The 18,843-nt window shown below is 48.1% G+C and overlaps 2 non-coding genes across 2 annotated transcripts; both read right to left on the reverse strand.

The window, feature by feature from the left end:
* Positions 1–17,559: 17,559 nt before the first annotated feature.
* On the reverse strand, positions 17,560–17,632 carry trnav-aac (transfer RNA valine (anticodon AAC)). Its single transcript has one exon. It is a non-coding gene; the product is annotated as a tRNA-Val (tRNA).
* Positions 17,633–18,609: 977 nt separating this feature from the next.
* trnav-cac (transfer RNA valine (anticodon CAC)) lies at positions 18,610–18,682 on the reverse strand. Its single transcript has one exon. It is a non-coding gene; the product is annotated as a tRNA-Val (tRNA).
* Positions 18,683–18,843: the final 161 nt, after the last annotated feature.

The following is an 18,843-nucleotide window of genomic DNA, read 5'->3' on the forward strand; positions in this document are numbered from 1 at the left end:
AGCTCATCTCTGGTGCATCAGTGAGCTCAGCCTGTGTGGTCTCCAGACGGAGGTCGGGTGTGGAACCAGGAACCAGAGTCTGTGGAAACATGAATAAACACACAGTGAGTTGTTTAATCAACAGAATTGATTTATTTTGGCCTCTGTTTAAAAAATAAAATCTAAGACACATTAAAAGGAGCCTGAAGGCAGAAAGAAGAATCACAACACAACGAGCTCTCTCTGTGTTTCCTTCTTTGTTCTTACACACACTCACACATACTTGTGACAACATGTCCACTTCACTTACATCCCGGGACTTTCTATTTATACTTTCAGCTCTTTACACGAGTCTGGAGACAATTTGAGGTGAAATATTTAAAGAAACCCCTCAGGACTTTTCTCTGGTTCCTCTTCAGCAGGACGGTACGGCTCCGTGTGAGGGACACAACTGGTCCATCCGTCTCTCAACTGGTCCATCCGTCCATCAACTGGTCCATCCATCTGTCAACTGGTCCATCTGTCCGTCAACTGGTCCATCCGTCCATCAACTGGTCCATCTGTCCGTCAACTGGTCCATCCGTCCATCTACTGGTCCATCCGTCCGTCCACTGGTCCATCCGTCCATCTACTGGTCCATCCGTCCATCAACTGGTCCATCTGTCCATCAACTGGTCCATCTGTCCATCTACTGGTCCATCCGTCCATCAACTGGTCCATCCGTCCATCAACTGGTCCATCTGTACATCAACTGGTCCATCCGTCCATCTACTGGTCTATCTGTCCGTCAACTGGTCTATCCGTCCATCTACTGGTCCATCTGTCCGTCCACTGGTCCATCTGTCCGTCAACTGGTCCATCTGTCCATCTACTGGTCCATCTGTCCGTCAACTGGTCCATCCGTCCATCTACTGGTCCATCCGTCCGTCCACTGGTCCATCCGTCCATCTACTGGTCCATCCGTCCATCAACTGGTCCATCTGTCCATCAACTGGTCCATCTGTCCATCTACTGGTCCATCCGTCCATCAACTGGTCCATCCGTCCATCAACTGGTCCATCTGTACATCAACTGGTCCATCCGTCCATCTACTGGTCTATCTGTCCGTCAACTGGTCTATCCGTCCATCTACTGGTCCATCTGTCCGTCCACTGGTCCATCTGTCCGTCAACTGGTCCATCTGTCCATCTACTGGTCCATCCGTCCATCAACTGGTCCATCACCTCAAGTGTTCCATCCGTCCATCAACTGGTCCATCCATCTGTCAACTGGTCCATCCATCCATCAACTGGTCCATCCGTCCATCTACTGGTCCATCCGTCCATCAACTGGTCCATCCGTCCATCTACTGGTCCATCCGTCCATCAACTGGTCCATCCGTCCATCAACTGGTCCATCACCTCAAGTGTTCCATCCGTCCATCAACTGGTCCATCCATCCATCAACTGGTCCATCCGTCCATCTACTGGTCCATCCGTCCATCAACTGGTCCATCCGTCCATCTACTGGTCCATCCGTCCATCAACTGGTCCATCCGTCCATCAACTGCTCCATCCGTCCATCAACTGCTCCATCCATCTGTCAACTGGTCCATCCGTCCATCAACTGGTCCATCCGTCCATCTACTGGTCCATCCGTCCATCTGCTGTTCCACCCGTCCATCAACTGGTCCATCCGTCCATCAACTGGTCCATCCATCTCTCAACTGGTCCATCCGTCCATCTACTGGTCCATCCGTCCATCTACTGCTCCATCCGTCCATCAACTGGTCCATCCGTCCATCAACTGGTCCATCCGTCCATCAACTGGTCCATCCGTCCATCAACTGCTCCATCCGTCCATCAACTGCTCCATCCGTCCGTCCACTGGTCCATCCATCCATCAACTGGTCCATCCGTCCATCTACTGGTCCATCCGTCCATCAACTGGTCCATCCATCCATCAACTGGTCCATCCATCTGTCAACTGGTCCATCCATCCATCAACTGGTCCATCCGTCCATCTACTGGTCCATCCATCCGTCAACTGGTCCATCCATCCATCAACTGGTCCATCTGTCCGTCAACTGGTCCATCCGTCCATCAACTGGTCCATCCGTCCGTCAACTGGTCCATCCATCTGTCAACTGGTCCATCTGTCCGTCAACTGGTCCATCCGTCCATCAACTGGTCCATCCGTCCGTCAACTGGTCCATCCATCTGTCAACTGGTCCATCCATCCATCAACTGGTCCATCCGTCCATCTACTGGTCCATCCGTCCATCTACTGTTCCACCCGTCCATCAACTGGTCCATCACCTCAAGTGTTCCATCCGTCCATCTACTGGTCCATCCGTCCATCAACTGGTCCATCCGTCCATCAACTGGTCCATCCGTCCATCAACTGGTCCATCCATCTATCAACTGGTCCATCCGTCCATCAACTGGTCCATCACCTCAAGTGTTCCATCCGTCCATCTACTGGTCCATCCGTCCATCTACTGGTCCATCCGTCCATCAACTGGTCCATCCGTCCATCAACTGGTCCATCACCTCAAGTGTTCCATCCGTCCATCTACTGGTCCATCCGTCCATCTACTGGTCCATCCGTCCATCAACTGGTCCATCCGTCCATCAACTGGTCCATCACCTCAAGTGTTCCATCCGTCCATCAACTGGTCCATCCGTCCATCAACTGGTCCATCCGTCCATCAACTGGTCCATCACCTCAAGTGTTCCATCCATCTCTCAACTGGTCCATCCGTCCATCTACTGGTCCATCCGTCCATCAACTGGTCCATCACCTCAAGTGTTGCATCCGTCCATCTACTGGTCCATCCGTCCATCAACTGGTCCATCCGTCCATCAACTGGTCCATCCGTCCATCAACTGGTCCATCACCTCAAGTGTTCCATCCGTCCATCAACTGGTCCATCCGTCCATCTACTGGTCCATCCGTCCATCAACTGGTCCATCCGTCCATCTACTGGTCCATCCATCCATCAACTGGTCCATCCGTCCATCAACTGGTCCATCCGTCCATCAACTGGTCCATCCGTCCGTCAACTGGTCCATCCATCCGTCAACTGGTCCATCCATCCATCAACTGCTCCATCCGTCCATCAACTGCTCCATCCGTCCATCAACTGCTCCATCCGTCCATCAACTGGTCCATCCATCCATCAACTGGTCCATCCATCTGTCAACTGGTCCATCCATCCATCAACTGGTCCATCTGTCCATCAACTGGTCCATCCGTCCATCTACTGGTCCATCCGTCCATCTACTGGTCCATCTGTCCGTCAACTGGTCCATCCGTCCAGCAACTGCTCCATCTGTCCATCAACTGGTCCATCCATCCATCAACTGGTCCATCCGTCCATCAACTGGTCCATCCATCCATCAACTGGTCCATCACCTCAAGTGTTCCATCCTTCCATCTACTGGTCCATCTACTGGTCCATCTGTCCGTCAACTGGTCTATCCGTCCATCTACTGGTCCATCCGTCAATCAACTGGTCCATCCATCTGTCAACTGGTCCATCCATCCATCAACTGGTCCATCCATCCATCAACTGGTCCATCACCTCAAGTGTTCCATCCGTCCATCTACTGGTCCATCCGTCCATCTACTGGTCCATCTGTCTGTCAACTGGTCTATCCGTCCATCTACTGGTCCATCCATCCATCAACTGGTCCATCCGTCCATCAACTGGTCCATCCGTCCATCAACTGGTCCATCCGTCCGTCCACTGGTCCATCCCTCCGTCAACTGGTCCATCCGTCCATCAACTGGTCCATCCATCCGTCAACTGGTCCATCCATCTGTCAACTGGTCCATCCGTCCGTCAACTGGTCCATCCGTCCATCAACTGGTCCATCTGTCCATCAACTGGTCCATCCGTCCGTCAACTGGTCCATCCGTCCATCAACTGCTCCATCCGTCCGTCCACTGGTCCATCCATCCATCAACTGGTCCATCCGTCCATCTACTGGTCCATCCGTCCATCAACTGGTCCATCCATCCATCAACTGGTCCATCCATCTGTCAACTGGTCCATCCATCCATCAACTGGTCCATCCGTCCATCTACTGGTCCATCCATCCGTCAACTGGTCCATCCATCCATCAACTGGTCCATCTGTCCGTCAACTGGTCCATCCGTCCATCAACTGGTCCATCCGTCCGTCAACTGGTCCATCCATCTGTCAACTGGTCCATCTGTCCGTCAACTGGTCCATCCGTCCATCAACTGGTCCATCCGTCCGTCAACTGGTCCATCCATCTGTCAACTGGTCCATCCATCCATCAACTGGTCCATCCGTCCATCTACTGGTCCATCCGTCCATCTACTGTTCCACCCGTCCATCAACTGGTCCATCACCTCAAGTGTTCCATCCGTCCATCTACTGGTCCATCCGTCCATCAACTGGTCCATCCGTCCATCAACTGGTCCATCCGTCCATCAACTGGTCCATCCGTCTATCAACTGGTCCATCCGTCCATCAACTGGTCCATCACCTCAAGTGTTCCATCCGTCCATCTACTGGTCCATCCGTCCATCTACTGGTCCATCCGTCCATCAACTGGTCCATCACCTCAAGTGTTCCATCCGTCCATCTACTGGTCCATCCGTCCATCTACTGGTCCATCCGTCCATCAACTGGTCCATCCGTCCATCAACTGGTCCATCACCTCAAGTGTTCCATCCGTCCATCAACTGGTCCATCCGTCCATCAACTGGTCCACCCGTCCATCAACTGGTCCATCACCTCAAGTGTTCCATCCGTCCATCTACTGGTCCATCCATCCATCAACTGGTCCATCCATCTCTCAACTGGTCCATCCGTCTCTCAACTGGTCCATCCGTCTCTCAACTGCTCCATCCGTCCATCTACTGGTCCATCCGTCCATCTACTGGTCCATCCGTCCATCAACTGGTCCATCCGTCCATCAACTGGTCCATCCATCTCCCAACTGGTCCATCCGTCCATCTACTGGTCCATCACCTCAAGTGTTCCATCCGTCCATCTACTGGTCCATCCGTCCATCTACTGGTCCATCCGTCCATTAACTGGTCCATCCGTCCATCAACTGGTCCATCCATCTCCCAACTGGTCCATCCGTCCATCTACTGGTCCATCTGTCTCTCAACTGGTCCATCTGTCCATCAACTGGTCCATCCGTCCATCAACTGGTCCATCCGTCTCTCAACTGGTCCATCCGTCCATCAACTGGTCCATCCATCTCTCAACTGGTCCATCCGTCCATCTACTGGTCCATCCGTCCATCTGCTGTTCCACCCGTCCATCAACTGGTCCATCCGTCCATCAACTGGTCCATCCATCTCTCAACTGGTCCATCCGTCCATCTACTGGTCCATCCGTCCATCTACTGCTCCATCCGTCCATCAACTGGTCCATCCGTCCATCAACTGGTCCATCCGTCCATCAACTGGTCCATCCGTCCATCAACTGCTCCATCCGTCCATCAACTGCTCCATCCGTCTGTCCACTGGTCCATCCATCCATCAACTGGTCCATCCGTCCATCTACTGGTCCATCCGTCCATCAACTGGTCCATCCATCCATCAACTGGTCCATCCATCTGTCAACTGGTCCATCCATCCATCAACTGGTCCATCCGTCCATCTACTGGTCCATCCATCCGTCAACTGGTCCATCCATCCATCAACTGGTCCATCTGTCCGTCAACTGGTCCATCCGTCCATCAACTGGTCCATCCGTCCGTCAACTGGTCCATCCATCTGTCAACTGGTCCATCTGTCCGTCAACTGGTCCATCCGTCCATCAACTGGTCCATCCGTCCGTCAACTGGTCCATCCATCTGTCAACTGGTCCATCCATCCATCAACTGGTCCATCCGTCCATCTACTGGTCCATCCGTCCATCTACTGTTCCACCCGTCCATCAACTGGTCCATCACCTCAAGTGTTCCATCCGTCCATCTACTGGTCCATCCGTCCATCAACTGGTCCATCCGTCCATCAACTGGTCCATCCGTCCATCAACTGGTCCATCCGTCTATCAACTGGTCCATCCGTCCATCAACTGGTCCATCACCTCAAGTGTTCCATCCGTCCATCTACTGGTCCATCCGTCCATCTACTGGTCCATCCGTCCATCAACTGGTCCATCACCTCAAGTGTTCCATCCGTCCATCTACTGGTCCATCCGTCCATCTACTGGTCCATCCGTCCATCAACTGGTCCATCCGTCCATCAACTGGTCCATCACCTCAAGTGTTCCATCCGTCCATCAACTGGTCCATCCGTCCATCAACTGGTCCATCCGTCCATCAACTGGTCCATCACCTCAAGTGTTCCATCCATCTCTCAACTGGTCCATCCGTCCATCTACTGGTCCATCCGTCCATCAACTGGTCCATCACCTCAAGTGTTCCATCCGTCCATCTACTGGTCCATCCGTCCATCAACTGGTCCATCCGTCCATCAACTGGTCCATCCGTCCATCAACTGGTCCATCACCTCAAGTGTTCCATCCGTCCATCAACTGGTCCATCCGTCCATCTACTGGTCCATCCGTCCATCAACTGGTCCATCCGTCCATCTACTGGTCCATCCATCCATCAACTGGTCCATCCGTCCATCAACTGGTCCATCCGTCCATCAACTGGTCCATCCGTCCGTCAACTGGTCCATCCATCCGTCAACTGGTCCATCCATCCATCAACTGCTCCATCCGTCCATCAACTGCTCCATCCGTCCATCAACTGCTCCATCCGTCCATCAACTGGTCCATCCATCCATCAACTGGTCCATCCATCTGTCAACTGGTCCATCCATCCATCAACTGGTCCATCTGTCCATCAACTGGTCCATCCGTCCATCTACTGGTCCATCCGTCCATCTACTGGTCCATCCGTCCATCTACTGGTCCATCTGTCCGTCATCTGGTCCATCCGTCCAGCAACTGCTCCATCTGTCCATCAACTGGTCCATCCATCCATCAACTGGTCCATCCGTCCATCAACTGGTCCATCCATCCATCAACTGGTCCATCACCTCAAGTGTTCCATCCTTCCATCTACTGGTCCATCTACTGGTCCATCTGTCCGTCAACTGGTCTATCCGTCCATCTACTGGTCCATCCGTCAATCAACTGGTCCATCCATCTGTCAACTGGTCCATCCATCCATCAACTGGTCCATCCGTCCATCAACTGGTCCATCACCTCAAGTGTTCCATCCGTCCATCTACTGGTCCATCCGTCCATCTACTGGTCCATCTGTCCGTCAACTGGTCTATCCGTCCATCTACTGGTCCATCCATCCATCAACTGGTCCATCCGTCCATCAACTGGTCCATCCGTCCATCAACTGGTCCATCCGTCCGTCCACTGGTCCATCCCTCCGTCAACTGGTCCATCCGTCCATCAACTGGTCCATCCATCCGTCAACTGGTCCATCCATCTGTCAACTGGTCCATCCGTCCGTCAACTGGTCCATCCGTCCATCAACTGGTCCATCTGTCCATCAACTGGTCCATCCGTCCGTCAACTGGTCCATCCGTCCATCAACTGCTCCATCCGTCCGTCCACTGGTCCATCCATCCATCAACTGGTCCATCCGTCCATCTACTGGTCCATCCGTCCATCAACTGGTCCATCCATCCATCAACTGGTCCATCCATCTGTCAACTGGTCCATCCATCCATCAACTGGTCCATCCGTCCATCTACTGGTCCATCCATCCGTCAACTGGTCCATCCATCCATCAACTGGTCCATCTGTCCGTCAACTGGTCCATCCGTCCATCAACTGGTCCATCTGTCCGTCAACTGGTCCATCCATCTGTCAACTGGTCCATCTGTCCGTCAACTGGTCCATCCGTCCATCAACTGGTCCATCCGTCCGTCAACTGGTCCATCCATCTGTCAACTGGTCCATCCATCCATCAACTGGTCCATCCGTCCATCTACTGGTCCATCCGTCCATCTACTGTTCCACCCGTCCATCAACTGGTCCATCACCTCAAGTGTTCCATCCGTCCATCTACTGGTCCATCCGTCCATCAACTGGTCCATCCGTCCATCAACTGGTCCATCACCTCAAGTGTTCCATCCGTCCATCTACTGGTCCATCCGTCCATCAACTGGTCCATCCGTCCATCAACTGGTCCATCCGTCTATCAACTGGTCCATCCGTCCATCAACTGGTCCATCACCTCAAGTGTTCCATCCGTCCATCTACTGGTCCATCCGTCCATCTACTGGTCCATCCGTCCATCAACTGGTCCATCACCTCAAGTGTTCCATCCGTCCATCTACTGGTCCATCCGTCCATCTACTGGTCCATCCGTCCATCAACTGGTCCATCCGTCCATCAACTGGTCCATCACCTCAAGTGTTCCATCCGTCCATCAACTGGTCCATCCGTCCATCAACTGGTCCATCCGTCCATCAACTGGTCCATCACCTCAAGTGTTCCATCCATCTCTCAACTGGTCCATCCGTCCATCTACTGGTCCATCCGTCCATCAACTGGTCCATCACCTCAAGTGTTCCATCCGTCCATCTACTGGTCCATCCGTCCATCAACTGGTCCATCCGTCCATCAACTGGTCCATCCGTCCATCAACTGGTCCATCACCTCAAGTGTTCCATCCGTCCATCAACTGGTCCATCCGTCCATCTACTGGTCCATCCGTCCATCAACTGGTCCATCCGTCCATCTACTGGTCCATCCATCCATCAACTGGTCCATCCGTCCATCAACTGGTCCATCCGTCCATCAACTGGTCCATCCGTCCGTCAACTGGTCCATCCATCCGTCAACTGGTCCATCCATCCATCAACTGCTCCATCCGTCCATCAACTGCTCCATCCGTCCATCAACTGCTCCATCCGTCCATCAACTGGTCCATCCATCCATCAACTGGTCCATCCATCTGTCAACTGGTCCATCCATCCATCAACTGGTCCATCTGTCCATCAACTGGTCCATCCGTCCATCTACTGGTCCATCCGTCCATCTACTGGTCCATCTGTCCGTCAACTGGTCCATCCGTCCAGCAACTGCTCCATCTGTCCATCAACTGGTCCATCCATCCATCAACTGGTCCATCCGTCCATCAACTGGTCCATCCATCCATCAACTGGTCCATCACCTCAAGTGTTCCATCCTTCCATCTACTGGTCCATCTACTGGTCCATCTGTCCGTCAACTGGTCTATCCGTCCATCTACTGGTCCATCCGTCAATCAACTGGTCCATCCATCTGTCAACTGGTCCATCCATCCATCAACTGGTCCATCCGTCCATCAACTGGTCCATCACCTCAAGTGTTCCATCCGTCCATCTACTGGTCCATCCATCCATCTACTGGTCCATCCATCCATCAACTGGTCCATCCGTCCATCAACTGGTCCATCCGTCCATCAACTGGTCCATCCGTCCGTCCACTGGTCCATCCCTCCGTCAACTGGTCCATCCGTCCATCAACTGGTCCATCCATCCGTCAACTGGTCCATCCATCTGTCAACTGGTCCATCCGTCCGTCAACTGGTCCATCTGTCCATCTACTGGTCCATCCATCCGTCAACTGGTCCATCCGTCCGTCAACTGGTCCATCTGTCCGTCAACTGGTCCATCCATCCATCAACTGGTCCATCCGTCCATCAACTGGTCCATCTGTCCATCAACTGGTCCATCCGTCCGTCAACTGGTCCATCCGTCCATCAACTGGTCCATCCGTCCATCTACTGGTCCATCCGTTCGTCAAGTCTTCCATCCTTCGACCAGCACTCCATTCTTCCATCTGTTCATCAATCCTGCTTTCCTGGATCTTTGAAGTTCTTCATTCATTCATTAAATAATCTTCTTTGGATCCATCTATTCAGACCTTCATCCATCCATCAATTTATTGTGTAATCCAGTTATTTGTCATCCATCCGTCTTCCAGCTTGTTTCTTTGTTCATCAATTCATCCGTTCATTCAAAAAGTGGTCTCAGGCATTGCATCATCACACCAAATTACCCACAAGTTTCTGCTCATGTGTCCAATCTGTCCGTCTGGCTCCAACGCTCCATTGGGCAGCGCTGTGACACCTGATCCTGAAGCAGGAAGTGGATTAACCACTTCCTGCTGAATGCTCCTGTTTGGATCTGTAGCGGCTGGAAGAAGGGAACCCTTATTTTGAATCTAGGTCACATGGTTTGACGTCCGGAGTTTCTGTTTCCTTAAATAACTTTTTGGACACTTGACCCCCCCCCCCTGCAGGGCTGCACCACATGAACTGCAGATTTTCTGCTTGTGCAACAGTCTCGTTAGATAAATCTTTACTCGCTGCTATCGTGTCCTCGTTTACTTCCTAAAAACAAGAATATCAGCAAAACAAAACCCCGAGAAGCAAAGTGTAACATCTTAAACCAGCTTGAATTGATAGTTTATCAAGTTTTTGTGTCAAATATTATAAACTATACATCAGTTGCCTACACAACATACAGCAGAGCTACACAACGAGTCATTGTGTTCAGTTTGATTGGCAGCAGGATTACACACTGAACAGATTTCCAGTGAACTTGGTGTGAGAAGGAAACGTGGAGAGAGAGAGAACTCGTTAAGTTTTGGTGTGGATCTGGACAAAGGGTCCATGATTTATTTTCACACACACACACACACACACACACACACACACACACACACACACACACACACACACACACACACACACACACACACCTCTCTGGCCCCAGGTTGTGAGTTTAGATCATCTGGTTTAATGAAGCGAGGACAGTTGGACTGAATCTTCCTCTTCCCTCTCTGTATTTCATCATGTTTTTATTTCCTCCATCCTTTCTCCCCCGAGGTCATACGTGTTCATCCATCACTTCCTGTTTCATGAACCTCCACGTCTCCCCTCCTATCACAGCCTGCGGCCCTGCAGCTGGGAATTAATAAGCGGGATGACCTCTGACCTCCAGTCACGGATCATTACAAGGCAAAACACAGAACAACTAGGTTTTTAAAAAAAGACATTGTGTTCAGCGCCATCTTGGTTTTGTAAACCAGAAGTAACCATATTTGGAGGAGCTGGGGGTGGAGCCTGACTTGGAGCTGGACCCATCACCTGCATTGTACGGTACCAGCTGTCAAAAAACAATAAACTCCTGAATGTTACTGACGTTATAAAGTGAGAAGTAGAGTCACTTTCTATATAATCTACCAGAGGAGTCGCCCCCTACTGGTCACTACACAGAAGACAGGTTCCAGGTGTATATGTTGTTATCTCGAAACTGGAGTTAGTTTCCTTGGAGCTGAAATGTCTGAATGTCAATGTTGTCAGAGCTAAAATTCTAATTCGAAGTCGTCAGTTCGTCGTTTGAATCAATTGTTATTTGGTAGAAATATTCTAATTAAATAAATAGTGTTTTTTTTATCTTTCTGTTGATGGCTGAAATAAATTCTCTCCCTCTCCCTTCTCTCTCTCTCTCTCTCTCTCTCTCTCTCTCTCTCTCTCTCTCTCTCTCTCTCTCTCCCTCTCCCTTTCTCCCTCTCTCTCCCTCTCTCTCTCTCTCCCCCCTCTCTCTCTCTCTCTCTCTCTCTCTCTCTCTCTCTCTCTCTCTCTCTCTCTCTCTCTCTCCCTCTCTCCCTCTCTCTCTCTCTCTCCTCCTGGCAGTCAGTTTGAATTTGCTGATTAGCCTTCAGCTAACCTGCAGACGACAGGATCCACCGGCTCACGTCCGTCTGGATTAAGGTCGACTGTTAATTCGTCCTGTTGCTTTTGGCAAAATACCGACTGCGGAGGAAGAAACGGAGAAAACGAAGAACGACAAAACTGCTTCTGCAATAAAAAGAAGGACTTTCAGGAACAAAGAGGAGGAGAACATGAATGTGTGTGTTAACAGCATCTTATTTCCTGTCCGTCTCACGTGTTTGTTTCCTGCTCTCGTCTCCACGGAGATGGAACCTGGGAGGTTCAGAAGTTCATGAGACGATAAATTCATCTCCTGGTTCGATTCTGTCAAATTTCTGAAGTCGTTTTCTCTCTGAGACTCTGAAGCTTCATGTTTGTTCCATAGTTTCATTTGATCTGTTAGTTCTGGTTTAACTTTGTAATTTAGGGACTAAAGAATTCTGTCTGACAAACGTACGACCTGTGGTGATCACCGACGTGGGCGGAGTCTACCTGTACTTGACTCTGATTGGTTTGTAGACGGCGTATGAAGTGGTCATACTGTCAGGTGGAGGATATGAAAGAAGAGCTTCATTTGGTTGCCATGGTAACATCATGATACTATCACTAGCAGCATCAGCACCTTCAGACGCAGTACTCCACAGAACTCGCAAGTACTCCAAAGTACTTCAGTACTCCACAGTAGTACAGTATAACAGTACTTCACTGTATTCCACAGTACTCTACAGTACTACAGTATTACAGTACACCACAATACTTTACAGTACTACAGTACTCCACACTAGTTCAAATGCACCAAATTAACGTCCTCTTGGTCCAAAAATGTAATCGTCGGAGGTGAAGACTGCAGCTGCTTCCTCTTCTTCTTCTTTTGTTTAATTCTGTCTCTACTTCCTGTGATTGGTCCAAAAGTCCAAACTCTCCAACAAAGTGGTTTCACTGCAAACCAACAGAACCAGGTTCAGTTTGATCCAGATCCAGAACTCCTCTCCTGGTCTGAGGAACCGTTCACACCTGATGTTCAGAGCTTCACACTGAACTGACGAGTCTGAAGCTCTGAACCCAACCAGGTGTGAAAGCTCATCACAAAATATTGCGAGTTTTTAAAGACTCAACCATGAAATCTCCCGAGTTATAAATCAGACCCACACATGCACAGAGACACAACTCAATGTACATGAATGTGAGATGTTTGTGTGTTAACATATAACGTATACTCCAAATCTGTGTGTGTGTGTGTGTGTGTGTGTGTGTGTGTGTGTGTGTGTGTGTGTGTCTGTCAGGTTCTGGGTCAGTTATCAGGACTGTCCAGCTGCTTCATGCTCACTAAGCTCTTTACCAGTGAATACAACACACCCAGGAAAACACACACACACACACACATTGAAGCCGCCTGTCGGAGATTTAGCTGTGACTCAAGACTCCTCGGACAGATTACGATTTTAGGAATCAGAGACAGGTGGTGTGTGTGCGTGTGTGTGTGTGTGTGTGTGTGTGTGTGTGTGTGTGTGTGTGTGTCTTACAGGAAGAATATGGTGAGTTTGAAAATGTTCAGTGTTTGTTTGATCAAACCAACAGTTAAATCAACACAAAGTAAATCCACATTAATGTCACACACTCAATTTCATTTATTTCTATTGATTCACTATTTATTATTTTGTCCATTTATTTATTGTAAATAATTTAGCATTAATCTGTGTTGGTCGGCGTCTTTCTGACGACACATGTTGAAATATCTCACGCTTCAGACGAGCAGAAGCGTTTTTTCCTCTTCACGTCCACAGGGAACAACTTTCCCTCGTGTTTATTCCCCAGCCTCGCTCGCCCGCTCTCTCTCTCTCTGTTCCCCAGTGTGTGCTGTGGTGTGTTTTTGTTCCCTCAACACATTTACCTTCTGCATCAATTACCACCATCCAATCGTCTGCAGACACACACAGACGCACAAATACCTTTAACTTTTAAATTCACACCTGAATAATTAAATGTAGAGGAACAGTAACTCAACTGTTTTACATTAGGGTCGGAAAATGTAAAATCTTATGTCGCCACAACATTCAAATGTTAATTTGTGAATAAATAAGTAACACAACACACAACACTTCTAGATTTGTTCATGAACCAGATTCACCGGAGACTCAGTGGAATATTTCTAAGTCGACATTTCACAGACATTTTTCCAGGAGGCTTCAGGAGAAGTGTCATCTGCAGTGTCACACACCCGACATCAGTCTATGGAGAAGAGAGCAGGTGAAAAGAAAGAGAGAGAAAGGAAAGGAAGAAAGAGGAGAGGAAAGCAAAGAGGAGACAAAAGCAATAGAGCTGAGAACAGAAGTAGGAGGAAAGGAGTTAAGCCTCAGAGGTTTTATAAGACGCCTCCACAAGACAAGAAGATTTACATAACAGGAGACAGGAGGAGGTTTGAAACCAGGAGGTGAGATCCTCATAATGATCAATATGAAATACTGTCTCATTCATAAACACACTCACACTGACATCATGCTGTCTCCATGACAACAGCATCCCGGTACTCCCTCTTCTCTCATTGGCTACAGACACATCTCACAATGAAACTCTGACTGACGAGTCACTGCAGCTCTACACGTCTCGTTTTTACATTCCTGTTTTGACACATGACAATAACATGTGAATCAGACAGCTCAAGGCTAACAGTTCCCCCCTGCTCCCACTCTTTGTGCTAAGCTAGGCTAAACACATCCTTCACGTCTGTCTACGATGAGATGAATCTGTTCTCCTGCCTCTGATTCGACTCTTCAGCTGTGAGATGAAAGTCTTCTTGTTTGTCCTCTTGTCTCTTTGCCTGGAGTCCGGCTCCAGTTCGACTCCACAACGAAGCAGATGAACTTAGATTACAACAGAAAAGCATCAGCCAAGCGACTGTAACCACAGTAACAAGCAGCCCGGGGACACGACGGACAGATTTAATGAGTTGCATCCATGAGATGAAAAACATTCACCTTCTCGGTTCAGCTGCATTTCCTCTGTGAAATCATCTGATGTGGTCTGAGCGATGGGGGGGGGGGGGACGGGGGGGGGGGTCTGTGACACACTCAGACTCCTGACCTCCTTCCAGGCCGCTCAGCCTGTCGGAGATCGAGGAAACGAACTCGCTGCTGTTACACGTCTTTCATGTCAGCACAGATAATCACATGGGCCAGTGTGAGTCCACGTGTGTGTTTCTGCTGTGAAGCCGATCTGCTGTGACTCTGGACCACACAGCTGCAAGAGACATTCACTCAAGTTCTGGCAGGAACCTTAAATAATCAAACTTCACTTGAATATTTATACTTTATGTGAATTTAGAAGTAAATGTTGTACTTTCGACTGTTGAACTCTTCAGTAAAAGCCCATTTCTGATAGATGCGTCTACGGAAATGGTAGAGCTTTGGGTTTATTTAGTTCGTATTTGTGAACGTCTTCGTAGGAAAGTTTACTGATCTGGACCAGACGAGTCGGAGCAGTACCACTGGAAATCCTGGGGGGGCAGTATAACCTATCGTTCAAGCGAGCTGACACTGGTGGAACGTGTGGAGGACAAACTTGAGCTCTGTCCCAATTAAAGTGTGGACAAACACGTTTTGTCACTGTGTGTATGTGGACGATTCACAATCCTGTGGGTGTCGTAACCGTGGGTTACCACTCAGATAGCTCCCTAAAGTAGAGATAAATATCCTGATCGCCCCCTGGTGGCTGGCTGCAGTATCGATCAAACGCCTCACACCGCTCTAAAATATGAACGTACACTTTTAAATGAGTTTTACAAAGATGGTTTCTTTCATTCCAGGTTCTCATGAAGTTATGACCCTTGTGTCGGTGTTTAACCGGCGTTTGAAACCCCCGGCTGGGAGTGGGTCTGGCCTCTGGTGATTGACAGTAGTTGTGATTGCCTGTAAACCTCACGTCAGCTGTGGTTTGGATGTAGAGAGGATACTCAGGACTGTATAACTTGCTGAGGAGCGTGTGCAGCGGTGAGCTCTGCCGGCTCCTCGGCTGAATCCAGATCTTTTCCACTCGGACGCGCTGCAGTGACAGACGTTGGTCCCACGGGATTATATCAGAGCTCTGCTGCGAGTCTCTGAGCAGATTATGAATCACGGGGAAAATAAGTGGGATATGTGTGCGAGAACAGCTGTTGGGAGCTGGAGAGGTGATGAGTGTGTGTGTGTGTGTGTGTGTGTGTCCATATGTCAGTGCAGATGAGCAGTGTGTTGGTGCCTGGGGAGCTGAGTTTTCTGTGTTGGTTTATACAATAAATCAAATAGAAGGGACAGAACTCCTCAGCGCTCGTTTGCACTCGACGCCTCACGTCTGCTCCACAGGTGAGAGGAGGTCACATCATCACGACGTCTGTTTGTTCTGCTCAGTGACTGTAAATAAAGATGGACTCATGTTTTCACTTAATCTGACATCTGCTGCACCAGAGTTTTACAGACTCTGTTTTTCTAACGCACAACTTGAGTGAGTGATCGAGAGAGAGAGAGAGAGAGAGAGAGAGAGAGAGAGAGAGAGAGAGAGAGAGAGAGAGAGAGAGAGAGAGAGAGAGAGAGAGAGAGAGAGAGAGAGAGAACGACCTCCTTCAAGCTTCTTAATAAACTGTGAGGAAACACCAGATCCATCACAGAGAAACAAACGACATTACAGGAGGAAAACACCGACGGCATCTCGGAATATTATCTCCCATCTCCAGTGTGAACTCTGCAGAAGAAACACTACAATACTGTAAGAATACTAAGGTAGTTAGTAATAAGCTTAAACTCATGAACTTAAAATATCAAAGTACACGTCAGTATTAATGATTTTTCTGTTGTAATTCTTTTGTGGAAGCTTTTAAAGACTTAAAACACAGGAACACAAAAGGTTGAAACAGCTGGTTTAATGAAGCAAGCACTGAATTTAATTACTTATATAAATATATATTGATGATATGCTTTAAGTTAAACCTGAACTGGAAATATTAAAAGTGTGATTCTACAATAACATCATCTTGTGTTCTCGAGACGCCTCATGGTCACAGATCAGGAGAAAGCTTGAGAGGATTCATGGTGTTGAAACATTCGTCTGATCTGGATTTGTTTGGTTTGATTTCACATCTGAAATCATCCGGGTCATTTAAATCACTTTTCACCACATTGACACGTTAGATTTCCATCCAGCTGTGGAGAACATCTGTTCTTCACTGAGACAAAGGAGTTCACATCTGGACCTGGACTCTAGCGCCATCTAGTGGCGACTATCAGTTACTCTCATGACAATAAGAAAACCGATCACATCCGTTTCTCACATTCAGATTTTCTCTGTTTCTTTAAAAATGCATTTGATGATGAAACGTGTTGTTTCTTCATTTCTAGGTTTTGATGAAAACAAGTGAATGATCCACTCGATGATCTGAGCTCAGATGCTTTGGGCTGAACAGCTTCTGCTTCGGATGCATTGAACATCTAGATTTGCCATCAAAACTTCCCAGAAATCAAGGTGACATGTTAAATTGTGTTGAAAAGCTTCGCACACAAACACGAAGCAGTGACAGTTTGAGGTCGACTCACAAAAGACGAATGAATAATCCTGAAGGATCCACACGGGAACGTTAGAGCTCATTAGAACTAGAATCAAGATTCAAAAGTCCTTTGAAAGAAAATACTCAGCCAATTACTGGAAAGAGTTATTGGTTGAAGAGATTGATATCATATCCATATTCATATAGTAAACAATACCCGCCCATATTGTCTATTTCAGTATGTCTTTATACAAAACACAAGTTAACATCTGTCAGATAAAGACTGAAAAACATGTTCATATCTAGAATTTAAATCAATGTTTGAATATCAATACAGTGAAAGAATCATAGAAACATTGTATAAAGATAATTTAACCATATTTATGAAAAGGTTTGAGGCAAAATAATAAAACCTGTTTCCGCCCGGTCTCGAACCGGGGACCTTTCGCGTGTTAGGCGAACGTGATAACCACTACACTACGGAAACTGCGTGATGCTACTGGACCCGGAAGTGGATATTATCTTCATACAGGCCCCGTGACTGAGTGTACACGTCATGAAAACTGACTCGTCAACATGTTGTGCTGGGTACAACACGAGACGTGACGTCACGCTCACAGTCAAACAGCCACCCGAGGCGCTGACGAGCTAACCCTAACCCTAACCCCCCCCCTCCCCACCCACACACAGCGCAGGTCAGTCTGGAGACATGTGACCGTTTCTCTCTCTCTCTCTCTCTCTCTCTCTCTCTCTCTCTCTCTCTCTCTCTCTCTCTCTCTCTCTCTCTCTCTCTCTCTCTCTCTCTCTCTCAGAGTTCTGTTCATAGCGTTACACTTTTAAAAGTTATAGAAAATAACAACAAAACCTCATGAACGGACAAGTAAACAGCTGCTGGACACGAGTCAGCATTGAGAGGCAGAAGAAGAAGAACTGGATCATCACACTCCTGTGACCGATCCTGCATGAGACTGAGGTCAGGCCCGCCTTTCTCATTAGCATACGGACACAGAAATGTGGAAATACATAAATGTGGAAATATATTTAAGGCATTTATTTATACATTCTGTATTTATTTATACATTTATTTAATTATACTTAAGTCTATGGTATGTATGGAGTATGGAGAACCATAAATGACTTAAGTATAAATAAATAAATAATAAATGTATAAATAAATACAGAAATAATGAATGTCTTCAATATATTTTCACATTTATTTATTTTCCTCAAAATAAAAAAAATATTTTATTATACTTAAGTCATTTATGGTCCTCCATAAATAACCTTCCAAGTGTGGGATGAATAAAGAACATCTATCTCACTTACATTACAGTACATTATAATTCACTATATTACATTTTATGGTGATATTGAACAGTTAATCAGTTCTAGTTACGTCATCTCAATGCGCCTTCATGTTGTTTTCTTTACATAAATTTATCTGAATTGAAAAAAGTATAAAGTTGTTTCCGCCCGGTCTCGAACCGGGGACCTTTCGCGTGTGAGGCGAACGTGATAACCACTACACTACGGAAACTGTGAGGGGCTGTTCTGAGAGAGAGGATATAGAATCTTGGTTGTGTTACGGTGTGTTACTTCACATAGTGAGTGTTGATGTAACATATGGAGCTGATGCTGTGATGTCTTCATCTCACCGCATCAGTGAGTGGGTTCACACCATGATCAAGGTCATGGATC

Source organism: Limanda limanda, chromosome 14, assembly GCF_963576545.1.
Source record: "Limanda limanda chromosome 14, fLimLim1.1, whole genome shotgun sequence".
Lineage (NCBI taxonomy): Eukaryota > Metazoa > Chordata > Actinopteri > Pleuronectiformes > Pleuronectidae > Limanda > Limanda limanda.